Genomic DNA, 25,000 nt, shown 5'->3' on the forward strand with positions numbered 1-25,000 from the left:
ACACACCATGCTCTGCATAGCCACTATGAGACCTCTCCTGATTTCCTGTCTCTGAACCTAAAGACTCTCCCACGTCCCCTATGCCTCCTCTCTTCCTCCTCCCCCTCTCTCTCCACCCTTCCTCTCTCTCCCTCCACCCTTCCTCCTCCTCCTTGTCTCCCCCACCCTTCCTCCTCCTCCCCCTCTTCCTCCCTGTCTCCCTCCACCCTTCCTCCTCCTCCCCATCTTCCTCCCTGTCTCCCTCCACCCTCCTCCTCCTCCCCATCTTCCTCTTCCTCCCTGTCTCCCTCTACCCTTCCTCCTCCACCTCCCCATCTTCCTTCTCCTCTTCCTCCCTGTCTCCCCATCTTCCTCCACCCCCTCTCCTCTTCCTCCCTGTCTCCCCATCTTCCTCCACCCCTCTCCTCTTCCTCCCTGTCTCCCTCCACCCCTTCCTCCTCCTCCTCCCCATCTCCGTCCTTCTCTCCCTCCTCTCCCTCCTCAGCCTCATTCCTCATCGTCAGTATTGGGGGGGACCATGGTGGGTCTGATCTTTGCTGCTCTCCTAGCCTTCATCACCGTTTCACCAAGAAGGTCCGCATCATTGAGCCTCTATTGGTCTTCCCTCATGGTCTACCTGGCCCCTACCTACGCTAGAAGCTCTTCTCTCTGTCCGCCATCTTGTCGTGAGTACATCTTTAGTATGTGTTCTAGAAATCACCACAGAAAATGTGATGGTCTGTACTCAAAAGATGTTGCATTTAAACTCACTTCACATTTCTAATATATTTTTTATTCCGCTGTCATTAGGGTGTCTGTGTGTGTGCTGTGCGTGTGCGTGTGCGTGTGTGTGTGTATGTGTGTGTGTGTGTGTGTGTGTGTGTGTGTGTGTGTGTGTGTGTGTGTGTGTGTGTGTGTATAGACCTACATTACAATACAGCCACTGTATGTTTCAATATGAACATCTCAACAGGACTCCATCTTCCCTATAGACCTACATTACAATACAACCACTATGTTACAATATGAACATCTCCACAGGACCTATCCTCCCCTACAGACCTACATTACAATACAACCACTGTATGTTACAATATGAACATCTCAACAGGACCTATCTTCCCTATAGACCAACATTAAAATACAACCACTATCCAAACAATATGAACATCTCAACAAGGTTTATCTTCCCTACAGACCTACATTATCAATACAACCACTATGTTACAATATGAACATCCAACAGGACCTATCTTGTACAGACCAACATTGTTAGGCTAACCAACATCCAAACAATACAGTTGTAAACATGTAATAGGTTTTTGTTTCATCCACTGATTCTACGTAGGTCAGTGTGAATCATGTCTCATATCTCCCCCCTTCATAACATTAGGTAGTTGTATATCCAACAGGCTGTGTTTGTAGATGGACTGAGGAGGTAGATTGTATAGCTAATAGGCTGTGTGTTTGTAGATCGACTGAGGTAGGTAGATTGTATAGCTAACAGGCTGTGTTTATAGATGGACTGAGGTAGGTAAGATTGTATAGCTAACATGCTGTGTGTTTATAGATGGACTGAGGTAGGTAGATTGTATAGCTAACAGGCTGTGTGTTTGTAGATGGACTGAGTTAGGTAGATTGTATAGCTAACAGGCTGTGTGTTTGTAGATGGACTGAGGTAGGTAGATTGTATAGCTAACAGGCTGTGTTTGTAGATGGACTGAGGTAGGTCGATTGTATGGCTAACAGGCTGTGTGTTTATAGATGGACTGAGGTAGGTAAAGATTGTATATCAATAGGCTGTGTTTGTAGATGGACTGAGTTAGGTAGATTGTATAGCTAACAGGCTGTGTGTTTAACATAGATGGACTGAGGTAGGTAGATTGTATATCCAATAGGCTGTGTTTGTAGATGGACTGAGTTAGGTAGATTGTATAGCTAACAGGCTGTGTGTTTGTAGATGGACTGAGGTAGGTAGATTGTATAACAGGCTGTGTGTTTGTAGATGGACTGAGGTAGGTAGAGGCTAACAGGCTGTGTACTTGTAGATGGACTGAGGTAGGTAGATTGTATAGCTAACAGGCTGTGTGTTTGTAGATGGACTGAGGTAGGTAGATTGTTGCTAACAGGCTGTGTGTTTGTAGATGGACTGAGGTAGGTAGATTGTATAGCTAACAGGCTGTGTGCTTGTAGATGGACTGAGGTAGGTAGATTGTATAGCTAACAGGCTGTGTGCTTGTAGATGGACTGAGGTGAATGAACCTACAGCAGACAAGGTGATAATGGCTGGGGTCATTTCCTTGTTTTGTAGATGTTGAATGAACCTGCCTTGTTTTGCTGTTCTCCAAATAGCATTTGAAAAAGGTTTTAAATTGTATAGAATTGCAGTTAATGAGCTTCAATTTTCAAAAATGTCCTCTTCCGAACTCCAACCCTGGTTAAGGCCCTGGGCTCAGATTCTCTAAACCCTCTTTAGAAGGAATATCTTCTAAAATGCCATGTTTTTCTCTTAACTATAGACTTTAGACTTAAGAAGAAAGTTCAGCAAAGTTGCTATTCCTCAAAAAGGTTCTTGGAAATTCTCTTTCGCTGTTTTCTTATGTTTCTCCTTAAGCAAAAAGTTAAGAAATCATATTTTATCTTGAAAATAAAGTTGGTTGTAAATATTTTAAAATTCCAAGATAGCTCAACCATTGTCCTAAACTCTGGGCAGTGAGAGAAAACAGCTCATGAAAATCAATTGTACATAATTCACTCTCAAACTATATCTGAAAGTTTCAGTATTGATTATTTTAAATATTAATTATTTTAAGTATTGATCATTTTATTAAGTATTGATTATTTTTTGCCATTGCTAGCTAGCTCGATAGCTAAATGGGTTGCCTAGCAACAAACATCTTAAAGAAGATACGTGAGAAGATGTTTGAGGAGTTTGTAAGAAAATCATAAAATCTTAAGATATTGTTGAGGAATTGCACTTACGAACTATCTTATGAACTTGTTAATTTTTTTGCATTTAAGAAGTGTTTTGTGAATCTGGACCCTGGTCCTCTCCTGTCCTCTGTCTCTCTCTCTCTCACCTCCTTCAGAATGACGTTCTGTGGTATCGGCTGTAACAAGTACGTGGAGGCCAACATATCCCAGAAATCTCGTACCACGGTGAAGTACACGATGAAAACCCTGGCCAGCATCGCCGAAACCATCATCTTCATCTTCCTGGGCATCTCAGCCGTGGACAAGTCTAAGTGGGCCTGGGACACAGGACTCATCTCCTGTACGCTCATCTTCATCTTCGTCTTTAGGGCCCTGGGTAGGTGTGTCGCCTTACTAAACATTGATTCAGTACCCAGCGTTGTTACTCTACACATAGCTGAAGGTGAATTTCAATACTATACTACTATGTATCAGAGATTGCAGCCCCCTGGGTAAGAGTGGACCTACGCAGCACAAAGAGAGGAGTCTTCTCTGTCCTTAATGTGGATTTATTTGACCAACATTCTTGTCTGAGAGAGCCTTTTGTCAGGGTGCTTCTCTAAAGAGCCTTTTGTCAGGGTGCTTCTCTGAAGAGCCTTTCGTCAGGGTGCTTGTCTGGGAGAGCCTTTCGTCAGGGTGCTTGTCTGGGAGAGCCTTGTCTCGTCAGGGGGTGCTTGTCTGAAGAGCCTTTCATCAGGGTGCTTGTCTGGGAGAGCCTTTCGTCAGGGTGCTTGTCTGAGAGAGCCTTTCGTCAGGGTGCTTGCTACACACAGATACTGAACAGAGTCTTGAGGATCCAGCGTGTTTTTATCAGTGATCGGGCCTCTCTATAAAACCTTTAATGCCAAACAGATTATAAAATAATCACTCCTTCAATTAACTCCAAAAAGTGTCTGAATATCTGTCGTCCTTTATCAATAATCAAGATGGTACTCTGAACTCAATGATGAGTCTGAGAATGTACTGGCACAACTTCATTTATACTGTGGGGGGGATAAGTATTATACTGTAGCTGTTGGATTCTCTGTCTCTGATCTCTTTCAGGTGTGGTCATGCAGACCTGGGTGTTGAACTGGTTCCGCCTCGTCCCATTGGACAAGATCGACCAGGTGGTGATGTCGTACGGTGGCCTGCGAGGGGCGGTGGCGTTTGCCTTGGTGGTGCTGCTGGATGCAGAACGGGTCCCGGCTAAAGACTACTTCGTGGCCACAACCATCATAGTGGTTTTCTTCACTGTGATGTTCCAGGTAAAGTATTTACTAGAGATATTTTAATACTAGAGATATTTTAATACTAGAGATATTTTAATACTAGAGATATTTTAATACTAGAGATATTTTTTTAATACTAGAGATATTTGATACCAGAGATATTTTAATACTAGAGATATTGTAATACATATTTTATACTAGAGATATTTTAATACTAGAGATATTTTAATACTAGAGATATTTGATACCAGAGATATTTTAATACTAGAGATATTGTAATACATATTTTATACTAGAGATATTTTAATACTAGAGATATTGTAATACATATTTTATACTAGAGATATTTTAATACATATTTTATTCTAGAGATATTTAATACCAGAGATATTTTAATACTAGAGATATTGTAATACATATTTTATACTAGAGATATTTTAATACATATTTTATACTAGAGATATTTTAATACTAGAGATATTTTAATACTAGATATATTTAATACTAGAGATATTTTAATACATATTTTATACTATAAATATTTTAATACTAGATATAATTTAATACTAGAGATATTTTAATACTAGAGATATTTAATACCAGAGATATTTTATACTAGATATATTTTAATACTAGAGATATTTTAATACTAGATATATTTTATACTAGAGATATTTTATTAAATATTTTAATACTATACGTATTTTAATATCAGAGATATTTTAATACTAGAGCTATTTTTATACTAGAGATATTTTAAGAGCTATTTTTATACTAGAGATATTTTAATACTAGATATATTTTAATATATATTTTAATACTAGACATATTTTAATACTAGAGATATTTGATACCAGAGATATTTTAATACTAGAGATATTTTAATACATATTTTATACTAGAGATATTTTAATACTAGATATATTTTAATACTAGATATATTTTAATACTAGAGATATTTTAATAGATATCTAGAGATATTTTAATACTAGATATTTTAATACTATATTTTAATACTAGAGATATTTTAATACTAGAGATATTTTAATAGATATTTTAATACTAGAGATATTTTAATAGATATTTTATACTAGATATATTTTAATAGATATTTTATACTAGATATATTTTAATACTAGATTTTTTAATAGATATTTTAATACTAGAGATATTTTAATATATTTTAATACTAGACATATTTTAATACTAGATATATTTTAATACTAGATATATTTTATATTTTAATACTAGATATATTTTATACTAGAGATATTTTTATACTAGAGATATTTCATTAAATATTTTAATACTAGAGATATTTTAATACTAGATATATTTTATACTAGAGATATTTTAATACTAGATATATTTTATACTAGAGATATTTTTATACTAGAGATATTTCATTAAATATTTTAATACTAGAGATATTTTAATAGATATTTTAATACTAGATATATTTAGTACTCACTCTACAGAAACAGGAGATAGACTAGTGTCCTGTCCAGAGGGAGTACCTACTCTACAGAAACAGGAGATAGACTAGTGTCCTGTCCAGGGGAGTACTCACTCTACAGAAACAGGAGATAGACTAGTGTCCTGTCCAGAGGAGTACTCACTCTACAGAAACAGGAGATAGACTAGTGTCCTGTCCAGAGGGAGTACCTACTCTACAGAAACAGGAGATAGACTAGTGTCCTGTCCAGAGGAGTACCTACTCTACAGAAACAGGAGATAGACTAGTGTCCTGTCCAGAGGAGTACTCACTCTACAGAAACAGGGGATAGACTAGTGTCCTGTCCAGGGGAGTACTCACTCTACAGAAACAGGAGATAGACTAGTGTCCTGTCCAGAGGGAGTACCTACTCTACAGAAACAGGAGATAGACTAGTGTCCTGTCCAGAGGAGTACCTACTCTACAGAAACAGGAGATAGACTAGTGTCCTGTCCAGAGGGAGTACTACTCTACAGAAACAGGAGATAGACTAGTGTCCTGTCCAGAGGGAGTACCTACTCTACAGAAACAGGGGATAGACTAGTGTCCTGTCCAGGGGAGTACTCACTCTACAGAAACAGGAGATAGACTAGTGTCCTGTCCAGAGGGAGTACCTACTCTACAGAAACAGGAGATAGACTAGTGTCCTGTCCAGAGGGTGTACCTACTCTACAGAAACAGGAGATAGACTAGTGTCCTGTCCAGAGGGAGTACCTACTCTACAGAAACAGGAGATAGACTAGTGTCCTGTCCAGTGAACTGCCTACGCTACAGAAACAGGAGATAGACTAGTGTCCTGTCCAGAGGGAGTACCTACTCTACAGAAACAGGATATAGACTAGTGTCCTGTCCAGAGGTCACTCTGGCTGATTTATGGATTATACACACGTAGATGATGTGTGGTAGTGGATACTGTGTGATAGTGGATAATGGGTGATAGTGGATAATGTGTGATAGTGAATTATACACTAGTCGATGATGTGTGATAGTGGATAATGTGTAATAGTGGATGATGTGGGATAGTGGATGATGTGGGATAGTGGATGATGTGTGATAGTGGATGATGTGTGATAGTGGATGATGTGTGTTAGTGGATCATGTGATTAGTGGATAATGTGTGATAGTGGATGATGTTAGTGGATCATGTGATTAGTGGATAATGTGTGATAGTGGATGATGTGTGATAGTGGATAATGTGATTAGTGGATGATGTGTGATTAGTGGATGATGTGTGATAGTGGATCATGTGATTAGTGGATGATGTGTGATTAGTGGATAATGTGTGATAGTGGATAATGTGATTGGATGATATGTGATAGTGGATGTGTGATAGTGGATGATGTGTGTTAGTGGATAATGTGCGGTAGTGGATAATGTGTGGTAGTGGATAATGTGCGGTAGTGGATGATGTGTTAGTGGTAGTGGATCATGTGCGGTAGTGGATGATGTGTGATAGTGGATGATGTGTGGTAGTGGATAATGTGCGGTAGTGGATCATGTGTGATAGTGGATGATGTGTGATAGTGGATGATGTGTGTTAGTGGATAATGTGTGGTAGTGGATAATGTGTGGTAGTGGATAATGTGCGGTAGTGGATAATGTGTGATAGTGGATGATGTGTGATAGTGGATAATGTGTGGTAGTGGATAATGTGCGGTAGTGGATAATGTGTGATAGTGGATGATGTGTGATAGTGGATAATGTGTGGTAGTGGATAATGTGTGGTAGTGGATAATGTGCGGTAGTGGATAATGTGTGATAGTGGATGATGTGGTAGTGGATAATGTGTGATAGTGGATGATGTGTGATAGTGGATGATGTGTGATAGTGGATAATGTGTGATAGTGGATGATATGTGATTGTGGATGATATGTGATTGTGGATGATGTGTGGTAGTGGATGATGTGTGATAGTGGATAATGTGTGATAGTGGATGATGTGTGGTAGTGGATGATGTGTGATAGTGGATGATGTGTGGTAGTGGATAATGTTTGGTAGTGGATAATGTGAGCGAACAGAGAGCAGGTGTATCCAATATGGCACCCTATTCCCTATATAGTGCATTACTTTTGGCCATGTCCAAAAGTAATATTAACTGAAGTCTGGTCACTGACTAGTCTATTATAATATTAACTGAAGTCTGGACACTGACTGTAGTCTATTATCATATCTGGACACTGAAGTCTGGACACTGACTGTAGTCTATTATAATATTAACTGAAGTCTGGACACTGACTGTAGTCTATTATAATATTAACTGAAGTCTGGACACTGACTGTAGTCTATTATAATATTAACTGAAGTCTGGACTGACTGTAGTCTATTATAATATTAACTGAAGTCTGGACATGACTCTATCTATAATATTAACTGAAGTCTGGACACTGACTGTAGTCTATTATAATATTGACTGAAGTCTGGACACTGACTGTAGTCTATTATCATATTGACTGAAGTCTGGACACTGACTGTAGTCTATTATCATATTGACTGAAGTCTGGACACTGACTGTAGTCTATTATCATATTAACTGAAGTCTGGACACTGACTGTAGTCTATTATCATATTAACTGCAGTCTGGACACTGACTGTAGGTCTCATGTAGTCTATTATAATATTAACTGAAGTCTGGACACTGACTGTAGTCTATTATAATATTAACTGAAGTCTGGACACTGACTGTAGTCTATTATAATATTAACTGAAGTCTGGACACTGACTGTAGTCTATTATAATAGTAACTGAAGTCTGGACTGACTGACTGTAGTCTATTATAATATTAACTGAAGTCTGGACACTGACTGTAGTCTATTATAATATTCACTGAAGTCTGGACACTGACTATAGTCTATTGTAATATTCACTGAAGTCTGGACACTGACTGTAGTCTATTATAATATTAACTGAAGTCTGGACACTGACTGTAGTCTATTATCATATTGACTGAAGTCTGGACACTGACTGTAGTCTATTATAATATTAACTGAAGTCTGGACACTGACTGTAGTCTATTATCATATTAACTGAAGTCTGGACACTGACTGTAGGTCTCTATTATCATATTAACTGAAGTCTGGACACTGACTGTAGTCTATTATAATATTAACTGAAGTCTGGACACTGACTGTAGTCTATTATAATATTATCTGAAGTCTGGACACTGACTGTAGGACTCATGTAGATTACTGTAATATGAACTCCTGCAGAACTAGGTGTTCCGTGCATTAAAATGATAGACCAAAAGTTCATTTTATCTCGGGAACCAGAATGGAGAAATACAATGTATTTCTTTCAGCATGATGGATCATTTTCACAGCTTTCCATTTTCTTTTAATCCGGTCAAACGGAAATCTCCCTGGTCCACAAATGTTCTCGCTCCGTGTGAGAGAGAACCAGAAATGGAAGAGAGAACTTTACCCGATGTCAGCTAGATTGTCCATGATGCGTTGATCGTTCTATTGATTTATGACATCATTCTGCCGATCAGGGTTTTATCGGCGTTCCGGAGGAACGTCAGCTTAACGGCAGAAGAGGAGCTGCACGTATCTAATTATAGACACGTTGACTAACAAACAGCCTTCTAACAAAATGACAGAAATGATAAGCAGAAACATGAGACGTAGCAGCTATTCCCTCACCCTCCCTGTCGTTCAGCCGCCCCTGAACAACGCGCCCAGGTAGCTTACATTAGCCTGTCAGCCAATCAGATGAAAACATCATGACCGGTTGTGTTAATACATTTTAAAAATGAAACGACTGATCTTCACTATCATGCCCATATAAATCCTTATTCAATTAAAAGGGATTCTATACTGTACGTAATTCTATGATTAGACCTATGATCATATATAGAGAGGTCCCCATACCGGGAAGACATGACATCTACTCTCACCCCTTTGTGGAATGTGTGCAGGCTTTTTGTTCCAGCTAATACATCAAACCCAGTCAGTGCTTGTTTTTCTGTTGACTCAACAGGCTTGGAGAGATCTGAGCCCCCAGGCTGACCTTGCTCTGCCTGATCCACACACTGTCTATCAGTGCTTGTTTTTCTGTTGACTCAACAGGCTTGGAGAGATCTGAGCCCCCAGGCTGACCTTCATCTGCCTGATCCAACACACTGATCTGAGCCCCCAGGCTGACCTTGCTCTGCCTGATCCAACACACTGATCTGAGCCCCCAGGCTGACCTTGCTCTGCCTGATCCAACACACTGATCTGAGCCCCCAGGCTGACCTTGCTCTGCCTGATCCAACACACTGATCTGAGCCCCTAGGCTGACCTTCATCTGCCTGATCCAACACACTGATCTGAGCCCCCAGGCTGACCTTGCTCTGCCTGATCCAACACACTGATCTGAGCCCCTAGGCTGACCTTCATCTGCCTGATCCAACACACTGATCTGAGCCCCCAGGCTGACCTTGCTCTGCCTGATCCAACACACTGATCTGAGCCCCCAGGCTGACCTTGCTCTGCCTGATCCAACACACTGATCTGAGCCCCCAGGCTGACCTTGCTCTGCCTGATCCAACACACTGTCTATCTAGTGCTTGTTGTCCGACATTGATAATCATATTGACATGCAGAATCAAGATGTGATTTATCTGTGTATTGATCCAGTGATGTCAGAACATGGGGAGGGGCCTGGTGTGTTCCTCTACACACTCAGTGTTTATGGGGAGGGGCCTGGTGTGTTCCTGTCCACACTCAGTGTTTATGGGGATTGGCCTGGTGTGTTCCTGTACACACTCAGTGTTTATGGGGAGGGGCCTGGTGTGTTCCTGTATACACTCAGTGTTTATGGGGAGGGGCCTGGTGTGTTCCTCTACACACTCAGTGTTTATGGGGAGGGGCCTGGTGTGTTCCTGTCCACACTCAATGTTTATGGGGAGGGGCCTGGTGTGTTCCTGTCCACACTCAGTGTTTATGGGGAGGGGCCTGGTGTGTTCCTGTCCACACTCAATGTTTATGGGGAGGGGCCTGGTGTGTTCCTGTATACACTCAGTGTTTATGGGGAGGGGCCTGGTGTGTTCCTGTCCACACTCAGTGTTTATGGGGAGGGGCCTGATGTGTTCCTGTCCACACTCAGTGTTTATGGGGAGGGGCCTGATGTGTTCCTGTATACACTCAGTGTTTATGGGGAGGGGCCTGTGTGTTCCTCTACACACTCAGTGTTTATGGGGAGGGGCCTGGTGTGTTCCTACACACTCAGTGTTTATGGGGAGGGGCCTGGTGTGTTCCTGTCCACACTCAGTGTTTATGGGGAGGGGCCTGATGTGTTCCTGTCCACACTCAGTGTTTATGGGGAGGGGCCTGGTGTGTTCCTGTCCACACTCAGTGTTTATGGGGAGGGGCCTGGTGTGTTCCTGTCCACACTCAGTGTTTATGGGGAGGGGTCTGGTGTGTTCCTGTCCACACTCAGTGTTTATCCCTGTGGCGCCATGAGCTGAGTGTGAATGGGAGGGATTTACATTACTAATCTCCTGTAACTCCTTCTTTGCTTCTTCCCTCTCTCCCTCTTTCACCCCCCTCTCTCTCCCTCATTCACCCCCCCCTCTTTCCCCCCTCTCTCTCTCTGCCTCATTCACCCCCTCCTCTTTCACCCCCTCCTCTCTATCTCTCCCTCATTCACCCCCTCCTCTTTCACCCCCCCCTCTCTATCTCTCCCTCATTCACCCCCTCCTCTTTCACCCACCCCCCTCTCTCTCTCTCCCTCATTCACCCCCTCTCTCTCTCCCTCATTCACCCCCCTCTTTCACCCCATCTCTCTCTGTCTCTCTCTCTGTCTCTCTCTCTCTCCCTCATTCACCCCCTCTCTCTCTCCCTCATTCACCCCTCCTCTTTCACCCCCTCTCTCTCTCCCTCATTCACCCCCTCCTCTTTCACCCCCCTCTCTCTCTCTCTCTCCCTCATTCACCCCCTCCTCTTTCACCCCCCCTCTCTCTCCCTCATTCACCCCCTCCTCTTTCACCCCCCTCTCTCTCCCTCATTCACCCCCTCCTCTTTCACCCCCTCTCTCTCTCCCTCATTCACCCCCTCCTCTTTCACCCCCTCTCTCTCTCTCCCTCATTCACCCCCTCCTCTTTCACCCCCCCCTCTCTTTCCCTCACCCCCTCCTCTTTCACCCCCTCTTTCTCTCCCTCATTCACCCCCTCCTCTTTCACTCTCTCTCTCCCTCATTCCCCCTCCTCTTTCACCCCCCTCTCTCTCTCCCTCATTCAACCCCTCCTCTTTCACCCCCTCTCTCTCTCTCCCTCATTCACCCCCTCCTCTTTCACCCCCCTCTCTTTCTCCTCCCTCATTCACCCCCCTCTTTCACCCCCTCGCTCTCTCTCCCTCATTCACCCCCTCCTCTTTCACCCCCCCTCGCTCTCTCTCCCTCATTCACCCCCTCCTCTTTCACCCCCTCGCTCTCTCTCCCTCATTCACCCCCTCCTCTTTCACCCCCTCTCTCTCTCTCCCTCATTCACCCCCTCCTCTTTCACCCCCTCTTTCTCTCCCTCATTCACCCCCTCCTCTTTCACCCCCTCCTCTTTCACCCCCTCTCTCTCTCGCCCTCATTCACCCCCTTTCATCCTCCCCCTCTCTCTCTCTCTGTCTTTCTCTGTCTCTGTCTCTCTCTCTTTCTCTCTGTCTCTCTCTCTGTCTCTCTCGCTCTGTCTCTCTCTCTCTCTCTTCCAGGGTCTGACCATCAAGCCTCTAGTGAACTGGCTCAAAGTACCTCGTGCCACCAACCGCAAGCCCACCATCAACGAGGAGATACACGAGCGTGTGAGCAATTCAGTTTAATTTCATCATATGAATGTAGTTCGATTGAAATCAACTTAAATTGAGTTCATTTCAGTTCGATCTATGTTTCTGTCTTCGTCACTGACGACTCAACTACGTCAAGCTCATCCTTAAAGAGCGGTGTGTCACATGACCACTCAGTCACTGTCACGTCACAGGAAGAGCCGCTACGGCCTCGAAACTGAACGGAGACAGACTGACAGGGAGGACTCACAGATAGAGCTGCAGCACCTCAACTAACAAACACACACACACACACACACACACACACACACACACACACACACACACACACACACACACACCGACTCTCTTCTATAACACTGTGACAGATATGGGCCGATTCTCTCCATCCATTTAGGCTGGCTATCAGGCTGGCTATCAGGCTGGCTATCAGGTTGGCTATCAGGCTGGCTATCAGGCTGGCTATCAGGCTGGCTATCAGGCTGGCTATCAGGTTGGCTATCAGGTTGGCTATCAGGTTGGCTATCAGGCTGGCTATCAGGCTGGCTATCAGGTTGGCTATCAGGTTGGCTATCAGGCTGGCTATCAGGCTGGCTATCAGGCTGGCTATCAGGTTGGCTATCAGGTTGGCTATCAGGTTGGCTATCAGGCTGGCTATCAGGCTGGCTATTGGTTGGCTATTACCTATATTGCCCTGATAACTCTACGATGCAGAGAGAATAAATAATACCTTGGCATTACCCTGGACCTTCATCAGGTATCATCTCATTACCCTGGACCTTCATCAGGTATCATATCATTACCCTGGACCTTCATCAGGTATCATATCGTTAACCTGGACCTTCATCAGGTTTCATATCGTTACCCTGGACCTTCATTGGGTATCATATCGTTACCCTGGACCTTCATCAGGTATCATATCGTTACCCTGGACCTTCATCAGGTTTCATATCGTTACCCTGGACCTTCATCGGGTATCATATCGTTACCCTGGACCTTCATCAGGTATCATATCGTTACCCTGGACCTTCATCAGGTATCATATCGTTACCCTGGACCTTCATCGGGTATCATATCATTACCCTGGACCTTCATCAGGTATCATCTCATTACCCTGGACCTTCATCAGGTATCATCTCATTATCCTGGACCTTCATCAGGTATCATATCATTACCCTGGACCTTCATCAGGTATCATATCATTACCCTGGACCTTCATCAGGTGTGGTATCATATCATTACCCTGGACCTTCATCAGGGGTGGTATCATATCGTTACCCTGGACCTTCATCAGGTATCATATCATTACCCTGGACCATCAGGTATCATATCATTACCCTGGACCTTCATCAGGTATCATATCATTACCCTGGACTTTCATCAGGCATCATATCATTACCCAGGACCTTCATCAGGTGTGGTATCATATCATTACCCTGGACCTTCATCAGGTATCATATAGTTACCCTGGACCTTCATCAGGTGTGGTATCATATCGTTACCCTGGACCTTCATCAGGGGTGGTATCATATCGTTACCCTGGACCTTCATCAGGTATCATATAGTTACCCTGGACCTTCATCAGGTATCATATCATCACCCTGGACCTTCATCAGATATCATATCATTACCCTGGACCTTCATCAGGTATCGTATCATTACCCTGGACCTTCATCAGGTGTGGTATCATATCATTACCCTGGACCTTCATCAGGGGTGGTATCATATCATTACCCTGGACCATCAGGTATCATATCATTACCCTGGACTTTCATCAGGCATCATATCATTACCCAGGACCTTCATCAGGTGTGGTATCATATCATTACCCTGGACCTTCATCAGGTATCATATAGTTACCCTGGACCTTCATCAGGTGTGGTATCATATCGTTACCCTGGACCTTCATCAGGTGTGGTATCATATCATTACCCTGGACCTTCATCAGGGGTGGTATCATATCATTACCCTGGACCATCAGGTATCATATCATTACCCTGGACTTTCATCAGGCATCATATCATTACCCAGGACCTTCATCAGGTGTGGTATCATATCATTACCCTGGACCTTCATCAGGTATCATATAGTTACCCTGGACCTTCATCAGGTGTGGTATCATATCGTTACCCTGGACCTTCATCAGGTGTGGTATCATATCATTACCCTGGACCTTCATCAGGGGTGGTATCATATCATTACCCTGGACCTTCATCAGGTATCATATCATTACCCTGGACCTTCATCAGGTGTGGTGTCATCATTACCCTGGACCTTCATCAGGTGTCATATCATTACCCTGGACTTTCATCAGGTATCATATCATTACCCTGGACCTTCATCAGGTATCATCCCATTACCCTGGACCTTCATCAGGTATCATCTCATTACCCTGGACCTTCATCAGGTATCATCTCATTACCCTGGACCTTCATCAGGTATCATATCATTACCCTGGACCTTCATCAGGTATCATATCGTTACCCTGGACCTTCATCAGGTTTCATATCGTTACCCTGGACCTCCATTAGGTATCATATCGTTACCCTGGATCTTCATCAGGTATCATATCGTTACCCTGGACCTTCATCAGGGGTGGTATCATATCATTACCCTGGACCTTCATCAGGTATCATATCGTTACCCTGGACCTTCATCAGGTATCATATCGTTACCGTGGACCTTCATCAGGTTTCATACCATTACCCTGTACCTTCATCAGGTATCATATCATTACCCTGGACCTTCATCAGGTATCATCCCATTACCCTGGACCTTCATCAGGTATCATATCATTACCCTGGATCTTCATCAGGTATCATATCATTACCCTGGACCTTCATCCGGTATCATATCATTACCCTGGACCTTCATCAGGTATCATATCGTTACCCTGGACCTTCATCAGGTATCATATCATTACCCTGGACCTTCATCAGGTATCATATCATTACCCTGGACCTTCATCCGGTATCATATCATTACCCTGGATCTTCATCAGGTATCATATCATTACCCTGGACCTTCATCAGGTATCATATCGTTACCGTGGACCTTCATCAGGTATCATATCGTTACCGTGGACCTTCATCAGGTTTCATACCATTACCCTGTACCTTCATCAGGTTTCATATCGTTACCCTGGACCTTCATCAGGTTTCATACCATTACCCTGTACCTTCATCAGGTTTCATATCGTTACCGTGGACCTTCATCAGGTATCATATCGTTACCGTGGACCTTCATCAGGTATCATATCGTTACCCTGGACCTTCATCAGGTATCATATCATTACCCTGGACCTTCATCAGGTATCATATCATTACCCTGGACCTTCATCCGGTGTGGTATCATATCATTACCCTGGACCTTCATCAGGTATCATAACGTTACCCTGGACCTTCATCAGGGGTGTTATCATATCGTTTCCCTGGACCTTCATCAGGTGTCATATCATTACCTGGATCTTCATCAGGTATCATTTTGTTACCCTGGACCTTCATCAGGGGTGTTATCATATCGTTTCCCTGGACCTTCATCAGGTATCATATCATTACCCTGGATCTTCATCAGGTATCATTTTGTTACCCTGGACCTTCATCAGGTATCATATCGTTACCGTGGACCTTCATCAGATATCATATCGTTACCGTGGGCCTTCATCAGGTTTCATACCATTACCCTGTACCTTCATCAGGTATCATATCATTACCCTGGACCTTCATCAGGTATCATCCCATTACCCTGGACCTTCATCAGGTATCATATCATTACCCTGGACCTTCATCAGGTATCATATCGTTACCCTGGACCTTCATCAGGTATCATATCATTACCCTGGATCTTCATCAGGTATCATATCATTACCCTGGATCTTCATCAGGTATCATATCATTACCCTGGACCTTCATCAGGTATCATATCGTTACCGTGGACCTTCATCAGGTATCATATCGTTACCGTGGACCTTCATCAGGTTTCATACCATTACCCTGTACCTTCATCAGGTTTCATATCGTTACCCTGGACCTTCATCAGGTTTCATACCATTACCCTGTACCTTCATCAGGTTTCATATCGTTACCGTGGACCTTCATCAGGTATCATATCGTTACCGTGGACCTTCATCAGGTATCATATCGTTACCGTGGACCTTCATCAGGTATCATATCGTTACCCTGGACCTTCATCAGGTATCATATCATTACCCTGGACCTTCATCAGGTATCATCTCATTACCCTGGACCTTCATCCGGTGTGGTATCATATCATTACCCTGGACCTTCATCAGGTATCATATCGTTACCCTGGACCTTCATCAGGGTGTTATCATATCGTTTCCCTGGACCTTCATCAGGTATCATATCATTACCCTGGATCTTCATCAGGTATCATTTTGTTACCCTGGACCTTCATCAGGGGTGGTATCATATCATTTCCCTGGACCTTCATCAGGTTTCATATCGTTACCCCAGACCTTCATCAGGTATCATATCATTACCCTGGACCTTCATCAGGTATCATAGCATTACCATGGACCTTCATCAGGTATCATATCATTACCCTGGACTTTCATCAGGTATCATATCATTACCTGACTGAATAACCTCTGTTAACTGTATACGGTCTCTCCCCAGGTCTCTGACCAGACTGTATACGGTCTCTCCCCAGGCCTTTGACCTGACTGTGTACGGTCTCTACCCAGGTCTCTGACCTGACTGAGTACGGTCTCTCCCCAGGCCTTTGACCTTTGACCAGACTGTATACGGTCTCTCCCCAGGCCTTTGACCTGACTGTGTACGGTCTCTCCCCAGGTCTCTGACCTGACTGTGTACGGTCTCTCCCCAGGTCTCTGACCTGACTGTGTACGGTCTCTCCCCAGGCCTTTGACCTTTGACCTGACTGTATACGGTCTCTCCCCAGGCCTTTGACCTGACTGTGTACGGTCTCTCCCCAGGTCTCTGACCTGACTGTGTACGGTCTCTCCCCAGGTCTCTGGCCTGACTGTATAAACTCTGTTATCCCAGACTGTGTACGGCCTCTCCCCAGGCCTTTGACCTGACTGTGTACGGTCTCTACCCAGGTCTCTGACCTGACTGAGTACGGTCTCTCCCCAGGCCTTTGACCTTTGACCTGACTGTGTATGGTCTCTCCCCAGGCCTTTGACCTTTGACCTGACTGTATACGGTCTCTCCCCGGGCCTTTGACCTTTGACCTGACTGTGTACGGTCTCTCCACAGACCTTTGACCTGACTGTGTACGGTCTCTCCCCAGGCCTTTGACCTGACTGTGCACGGTCTCTCCCCAGGCCTTTGACCTTTGACCTGACTGTGTATGGTCTCTCCCAGGCCTTTGACCTTTGACCTGACTGTGTACGGTCTCTCCCCAGGCCTTTGACCTGACTGTGTACGGTCTCTCCCCAGGCCTTTGACCTTTGACCTGACTGTGTACGGTCTCTCCCCAGGCCTTTGACCTGACTGTGTACGGTCTCTCCCCAGGCCTTTGACCTTTGACCTGACTGTGTACGGTCTCTCCCCAGGCCTTTGACCTTTGACCTGACTGTGTACAGTCTCTCCCTAGGCCTTTGACCTTTGACCTGACTGTGTACGGTCTCTCCCCAGTCCTTTGACCTTTGAGCTGACTGTGTACGGTCTCTCCCCAGGCCTTTGACCTTTGAGCTGACTGTGTACGGTCTCTCCCCAGGCCTTTGACCTTTGACCTGACTGTGTATGGTCTCTCCCCAGGCCTTTGACCTGACTGTGTACGGTCTCTCCCCAGGCCTTTGACCTTTGAGCTGACTGTGTACGGTCTCTCCCCAGGCCTTTGACCTTTGAGCTGACTGTGTACGGTCTCTCCCCAGGCCTTTGACCTTTGACCTGACTGTGTACGGTCTCTCCCCAGGCCTTTGACCTGACTGTGTACAGTCTCTCCCCAGGCCTTTGACCTTTGACCTGACTGTGTACGGTCTCTCCCCAGGCATTTGACCTTTGACCTGACTGTGCACGGTCTCTCCCCAGGCCTTTGACCATTGTCTGACTGTGTACGGTCTCTCCCCAGGCCTTTGACCTGACTGTGTACGGTCTCTCCCCAGGCCTTTGACCTGACTGTGTACGGTCTCTCCCAGGCTTTTGACCATTGTCTGACTGCAGTGGAAGACATCGCTGGACTCAACGGTTACCACCACTGGAGAGACAAGTCAGTAGATATCATTTATTATTATTGGACATTATCACGGGGACAAGTCAGTAGCCCTTAGCTCTGCAGGCCATGTTTCAACTGAAATATCATTTATTATAATTGGACATTATCATGGGGACAAGTCAGTAGCCCTTAGCTGTGCAGGCCATGTTTCAACTGAAATATCATTTTTTATTATTGGACATTATCATGGGGACAAGTCAGTAGCCCTTAGCTCTGCAGGCCATGTTTCAACTGAAATATCATTTATTATAATTGGACATTATCATGGGGACAAGTCAGTAGCCCTTAGCTCTGCAGGCCATGTTTCAACTGAAATATCATTTATTATAATTGGACATTATCATGGGGACAAGTCAGTAGCCCTTAGCTCTGCAGGCCATGTTTCAACTGAAATATCATTTATTATAATTGGACATTATCATGGGGACAAGTCAGTAGCCCTTAGCTCTGCAGGCCATGTTTCAACTGAAATATCATTTATTATAATTGGACATTATCATGGGGACAAGTCAGTAGCCCTTAGCTCTGCAGGCCATGTTTCAACTGAAATATCATTTATTATTATTGGACATTATCATGGGGACAAGTCAGTAGCCCTTAGCTCTGCAGGCCATGTTTCAACTGAAATATCATTTATTATAATTGGACATTATCATGGGGACAAGTCAGTAGCCCTTAGCTCTGCAGGCCATGTTTCAACTGAAATATCATTTTTTATTATTGGACATTATCATGGACTCTAAAGGGTCAATCCTAACTTTCACTTCAGTTATATATTCACTAATGATGACTTAAGTGGGAAGGTTAGGAGTTTTCCCTTCTAAAACATACGTGTAACATATACTGATATACATTAATAACCTTTCCCTCTGTGGGCGTCTACATTCAGGTGGGAGCAGTTTGACAAGAACTACCTGAGCAAGCTGCTGCTGCGGAAGTCTGTGTACCGGAAGAGCGAGCTGTGGGAGGTCTATCAGAAAATCAATATTAGAGATGCCATCAGTGTTATAGACCAGGTATGAAGGAGGGAGGGAGGGAGGGAGCTGTGGGAGGTCTATCAGAAAATCAATATTAGAGATGCCATCAGTGTTATGGGGAGGGAGGGAGGGAGGGAGGGAGGGAGGGAGGGAGGGAGGGAGGGAGGGAGGGAGGGAGGGAGCCGTGGGAGGTCTATCAGAAAATCAATATTAGAGATGCCATCAGTGTTATAGACCAGGTATGAAGGAGGGAGGGAGGGAGGGAGCTGTGGGAGGTCTATCAGAAAATCAATATTAGAGATGCCATCAGTGTTATAGACCAGGTATGAAGGAGGGAGGGAGGGAGGGAGCTGTGGGAGGTCTATCAGAAAATCAATATTAGAGATGCCATCAGTGTTATGGGGAGGGAGGGAGGGAGGGAGGGAGGGAGGGAGGGAGGGAGGGAGGGAGGGAGGGAGGGAGGGAGGGAGCCGTGGGAGGTCTATCAGAAAATCAATATTAGTGAGAGGGAGGGAGGGAGGGAGCTGTGGGAGGTCTATCAGAAAATCAATATTAGAGATGCCATCAGTGTTGGAGGGAGGGAGGGAGGGAGGGAGGGAGCCGTGGGAGGTCTATCAGAAAATCAATATTAGTGAGAGGGAGGGAGGGGAGGGAGCTGTGGGAGGTCTATCAGAAAATCAATATTAGAGATGCCATCAGTGTTGGAGGGAGGGAGGAGGGAGGGAATGGGTGGCTCAGAGACACAACTGTTGCCATGATTTTGTCCGGTGCACAGTTGTGTTGTAAATGTCAACTACGACCACTAGATGGCACTACTCCTCAACTCACGGCAGCATGGCAGTGATGCACCAACAATGAACACCTGAATGTGTAAGTTTCCCAAAGTAGAGAGAGAGAAAGAGAGAGAAAGAGAGAGAAAGAGAGAGAATAGAGAGAGAATAGAGAGAGAATAGAGAGAATAGAGAGAGAATAGAGAGAGAATAGAGAGAGAATAGAGAGAGAATAGAGAGAGAATAGAGAGAGAGAATAGAGAGAGAGAATAGAGAGAGAGAATAGAGAGAGAATAGAGAGAGAATAGAGAGAGAATAGAGAGAGATATATATATAGAGAGAGAATAGAGAGAGAATAGAGAAAGATATATATATAGAGAGAGAGAATAGAGAGAGAATAGAGAGAGAATAGAGAGAATAGAGAGAATAGAGAAAGATATATATATATATATATATATAGAGAGAGAGAGAATAGAGAAAGATATATATATAGAGAGAGAATAGAGAAAGATATATATATAGAGAGAGAGAATAGAGAAAGATATATATATATAGAGAGAGAATAGAGAGAGAATAGAGAGAGAATAGAGAGAATAGAGAGAGAATAGAGAGAGAATAGAGAGAGAATAGAGAGAGATATATATATATATAGAGAGAGAAGAGAATAGAGAAGATATATATATAGAGAGAGAATAGAGAAAGATATATATATATAGAGAGAGAATAGAGAGAGAAGAGAGAGAATAGAGAGAGAATAGAGAGAGAATAGAGAGAGAATAGAGAGAGAATAGAGAGAGATATATATATATATAGAGAGAGAGAGAATAGAAAGATATATATATATATAGAGAGAGAGAATAGAGAGAGAATATAGAGAGAATAGAGAGAGAATAGAGAGAGAATAGAGAGAGAATAGAGAAAGATATAGAATATATAGAGAATAGAGAGAATAGAGAGAGATATATATAGAATAGAGAGAGAGAGAATATATATAGAGAGATATATATATATATATATAGAGAGAGAATAGAGAAAGATATATATATATATATAGAGAGAGAGAATAGAGAGAGATATATATATATATAGAGAGAGAGAGAATAGAAAGATATATATATAGAGAGAGAGAGAATAGAGAGAGATATATATATATATATAGAGAGAGAATAGAGAAAGATATATATATATATAGAGAGAGAGAGAATAGAGATATATATATATATAGAGAGAGAGAGAGAATAGAAAGATATATATAGAGAGAGAGAGAGAGAATAGAGATATATATATATATATAGAGAGAGAATAGAGAAGAGATATATATATAGAGAGAGAGAATAGAGATATATATATATATAGAGAGAGAGAATAGAGAGAGATATATATATATATATAGAGAGAGAGAGAATAGAAAGATATATATATATATAGAGAGAGAGAGAGAATAGAGATATATATATATATATATAGAGAGAGAGAGAATAGAGAAAGATATATATATAGAGAGAGAGAATAGAGAGATATATATATATATATAGAGAGAGAGAATAGAGAGATATATATATATATATATATAGAGAGAGAGAATAGAGAGAGAGAATAGAGAGAGATATATATATATATAGAGAGAGAGAATAGAAAAAGAGATATATATAGAGAGAGAGAGAGAATAGAGAAAGATATATATATAGAGAGAGAGAATAGAGAAAGATATATATAGAGAGAGAGAGAGAATAGAAAGATATATATATAGAGAGAGAGAGAATAGAGAGAGAATAGAGAGAATAGAGAGAGAATAGAGAGAATAGAAAGATATATATATATATATAGAGAGAGAGAATAGAGAAAGATATATATATATATAGAGAAGAGAGAATAGAGAGATATATATATAGAGAGAGAGAGAGAGAATAGAGAAAGATATATATATATAGAGAGAGAGATAGAGAGATAATAGAGAGAGACAGAGAGAGAATAGAGAGAGAATAGAGAAAGATATATATAGAGAGAGAGAGAGAATAGAGAGATAGAGAGATAATAGAGAGAGAGACAGAGAGAGAGAATAGAGAGAGAGAGAATAGAGAGACAGAGAGAATAATTCATCTCTTTGTCTCCTCGGCTGACACCACCGCATAATCTGAGACCTGAGAGTCGCCACATCAAACATCCCATCTCTACTGGTGACATCACAGTGAGTGATGGGTTCTGATTGGTTCTGCATCCTACATGCCTCCTAAATACTGTAGTGCACTACTGTTGACTTGGGCCCATCGGGCTCTGTTTAGAAAGTGTCACGCTTCATAGGGTACCGTTAGGGACACAGGCTTAGTGGCGAAGGTGCATGACATCAGACCGCGTGACTGTGTGGGAAATAGATATGTGAGGTTTGGTATTTCGGGGGGAATTCTTTGTTAATATCACCACCATGGCGTTGGTAAGACAGGACAGGCCTACCCAATAGGCCTATCAGCTTACATAGCTGGAATGTTTCATAGGCGTGTGGTAGGTAGTCTTATCCTATAGGAGAGATGTCTCCAGTAGGTAGGTAGTCTTATCCTATACTCTGTAGGAGAGATGTTTCCAGTAGTTAGTTTGTTTGTTCGGTAGGTAGGTAGTCTTATCCTATACTCTGTAGGAGAGATGTTTCCAGTAGGTAGGTAGTCTTATCCTATACTCTGTAGGAGAGATGTCTCCAGTAGGTAGGTAGTCTTATCCTATACTCTATAGTAGAGATGTCTCCAGTAGGTAGGTAGTCTTATCCTATACTCTGTAGGAGAGATGTTTCCAGTAGTTTGTTAGTTTGTTTGTTCGGTAGGTAGGTAGTCTTATCCTATACTCTGTAGGAGAGATGTCTCCAGTAGGTAGGTAGTCTTATCCTATATTCTGTAGGAGAGATGTCTCCAGTAGGTAGGTAGTCTTAGCCTATACTCTGTAGGAGAGATGTTTCCAGTAGTTTGTTAGTTTGTTTGTTCGGTAGGTAGGTAGTCTTATCCTATACTCTGTAGGAGAGATGTCTCCAGTAGGTAGGTAGTCTTATCCTATACTCTGTAGGAGAGATGTCTCCAGTAGGTAGGTAGTCTTATCCTATACTCTGTAGGAGAGATGTCTCCAGTAGGTAGGTAGTCTTATCCTATACTCTGTAGGAGAGATGTCTCCAGTAGTTTGTTAGTTTGTTTGTTCGGTAGGTAGGTAGTCTTATCCTATACTCTGTAGGAGAGATGTCTCCAGTAGGTAGGTAGTCTTATCCTATACTCTGTAGGAGAGATGTTTCCAGTAGTTTGTTTGTTTGTTAGTTTGTTTGTTCGGTCGGTAGGTAGTCTTATCCTATACTCTGTAGGAGAGATGTCTCCAGTAGGTAGGTAGTCTTATCCTATACTCTGTAGGAGAGATGTCTCCAGTAGGTAGGTAGTCTTATCCTATACTCTGTAGGAGAGATGTCTCCAGTAGGTAGGTAGTCTTATCCTATACTCTGTAGGAGAGATGTCTCAGTAGTTTGTTTGTCTGTTTTGTTTGTTTGTTTGTTTGTTTTGTTTGTTTGTTTGTTTTGTTTGTTTGTTTGTTCGGTCAGTAGGTAGTCTTATCCTATACTCTGTAGGAGAGATGTCTCCAGTAGGTAGGTAGTCTTATCCTATACTCTGTAGGAGAGATGTCTCCAGTAGGTAGGTAGTCTTATCCTATACTCTGTAGGAGAGATGTCTCCAGTAGTTTGTTTGTCTGTTTTGTTTGTTTGTTTTGTTTGTTTGTTTGTTCGGTCAGTAGGTAGTATTGTCATATAGTCTGTAGGAGAGATGTCTATAGTATGAGGTGTTTAACTAACTCCACCCAGACTGTTTCCTAGGAGGTGTTTAACTCCACCCAGACTGTTTCCTAGGAGGTGTTTAACTAACTCCACCCAGACTGTTTCCTAGGAGGTGTTTAACTAACTCCACCCAGACTGTTTCCTAGGAGGTGTTTAACTAACTCCACCCAGACTGTCTCCTATGAGGTGTTTAACTCCACCCAGACTGTTTCCTAGGAGGTGTTTAACTAACTCCACCCAGACTGTTTCCTAGGAGGTGTTTAACTCCACCCAGACTGTTTCCTAGGAGGTGTTTAACTCCACCCAGACTGTTTCCTAGGAGGTGTTTAACTCCACCCAGACTGTTTCCTATGAGGTGTTTAACTCCACCCAGACTGTTTCCTAGGAGGTGTTTAACTAACTCCACCCAGACTGTCTCCTATGAGGTGTTTAACTCCACCCAGACTGTTTCCTAGGAGGTGTTTAACTCCACCCAGACTGTTTCCTAGGAGGTGTTTAACTCCACCCAGACTGTTTCCTAGGAGGTGTTTAACTAACTCCACCCAGACTGTTTCCTAGGAGGTGTTTAACTCCACCCAGACTGTTTCCTAGGAGGTGTTTAACTAACTCCACCCAGACTGTTTCCTAGGAGGTGTTTAACTCCTCCCAGACTGTTTCCTAGGAGGTGTTTAACTCCACCCAGACTGTTTCCTAGGAGGTGTTTAACTAACTCCTCCCAGACTGTTTCCTAGGAGGTGTTTAACTCTACCCAGACTGTTTCCTAGGAGGTGTTTAACTCCACCCAGACTGTTTTGTGACCCATTACATTTTGACTGTCCACTTTAGTCCAGACTCACCATTTTATAAAAC

At 42.9% G+C, this 25,000-nt stretch overlaps 1 pseudogene; it reads left to right on the plus strand.

Annotated features, from left to right (window-relative positions):
• Window positions 1-484: 484 nt before the first annotated feature.
• The window catches only part of LOC121845038, a 36,230-nt pseudogene continuing 11,714 nt past the window's right edge, over window positions 485-25,000 (plus strand).

The sequence above is a fragment of the Oncorhynchus tshawytscha genome, unplaced genomic scaffold, assembly GCF_018296145.1.
Source record: "Oncorhynchus tshawytscha isolate Ot180627B unplaced genomic scaffold, Otsh_v2.0 Un_contig_4763_pilon_pilon, whole genome shotgun sequence".
In the NCBI taxonomy this organism is placed as follows: domain Eukaryota; kingdom Metazoa; phylum Chordata; class Actinopteri; order Salmoniformes; family Salmonidae; genus Oncorhynchus; species Oncorhynchus tshawytscha.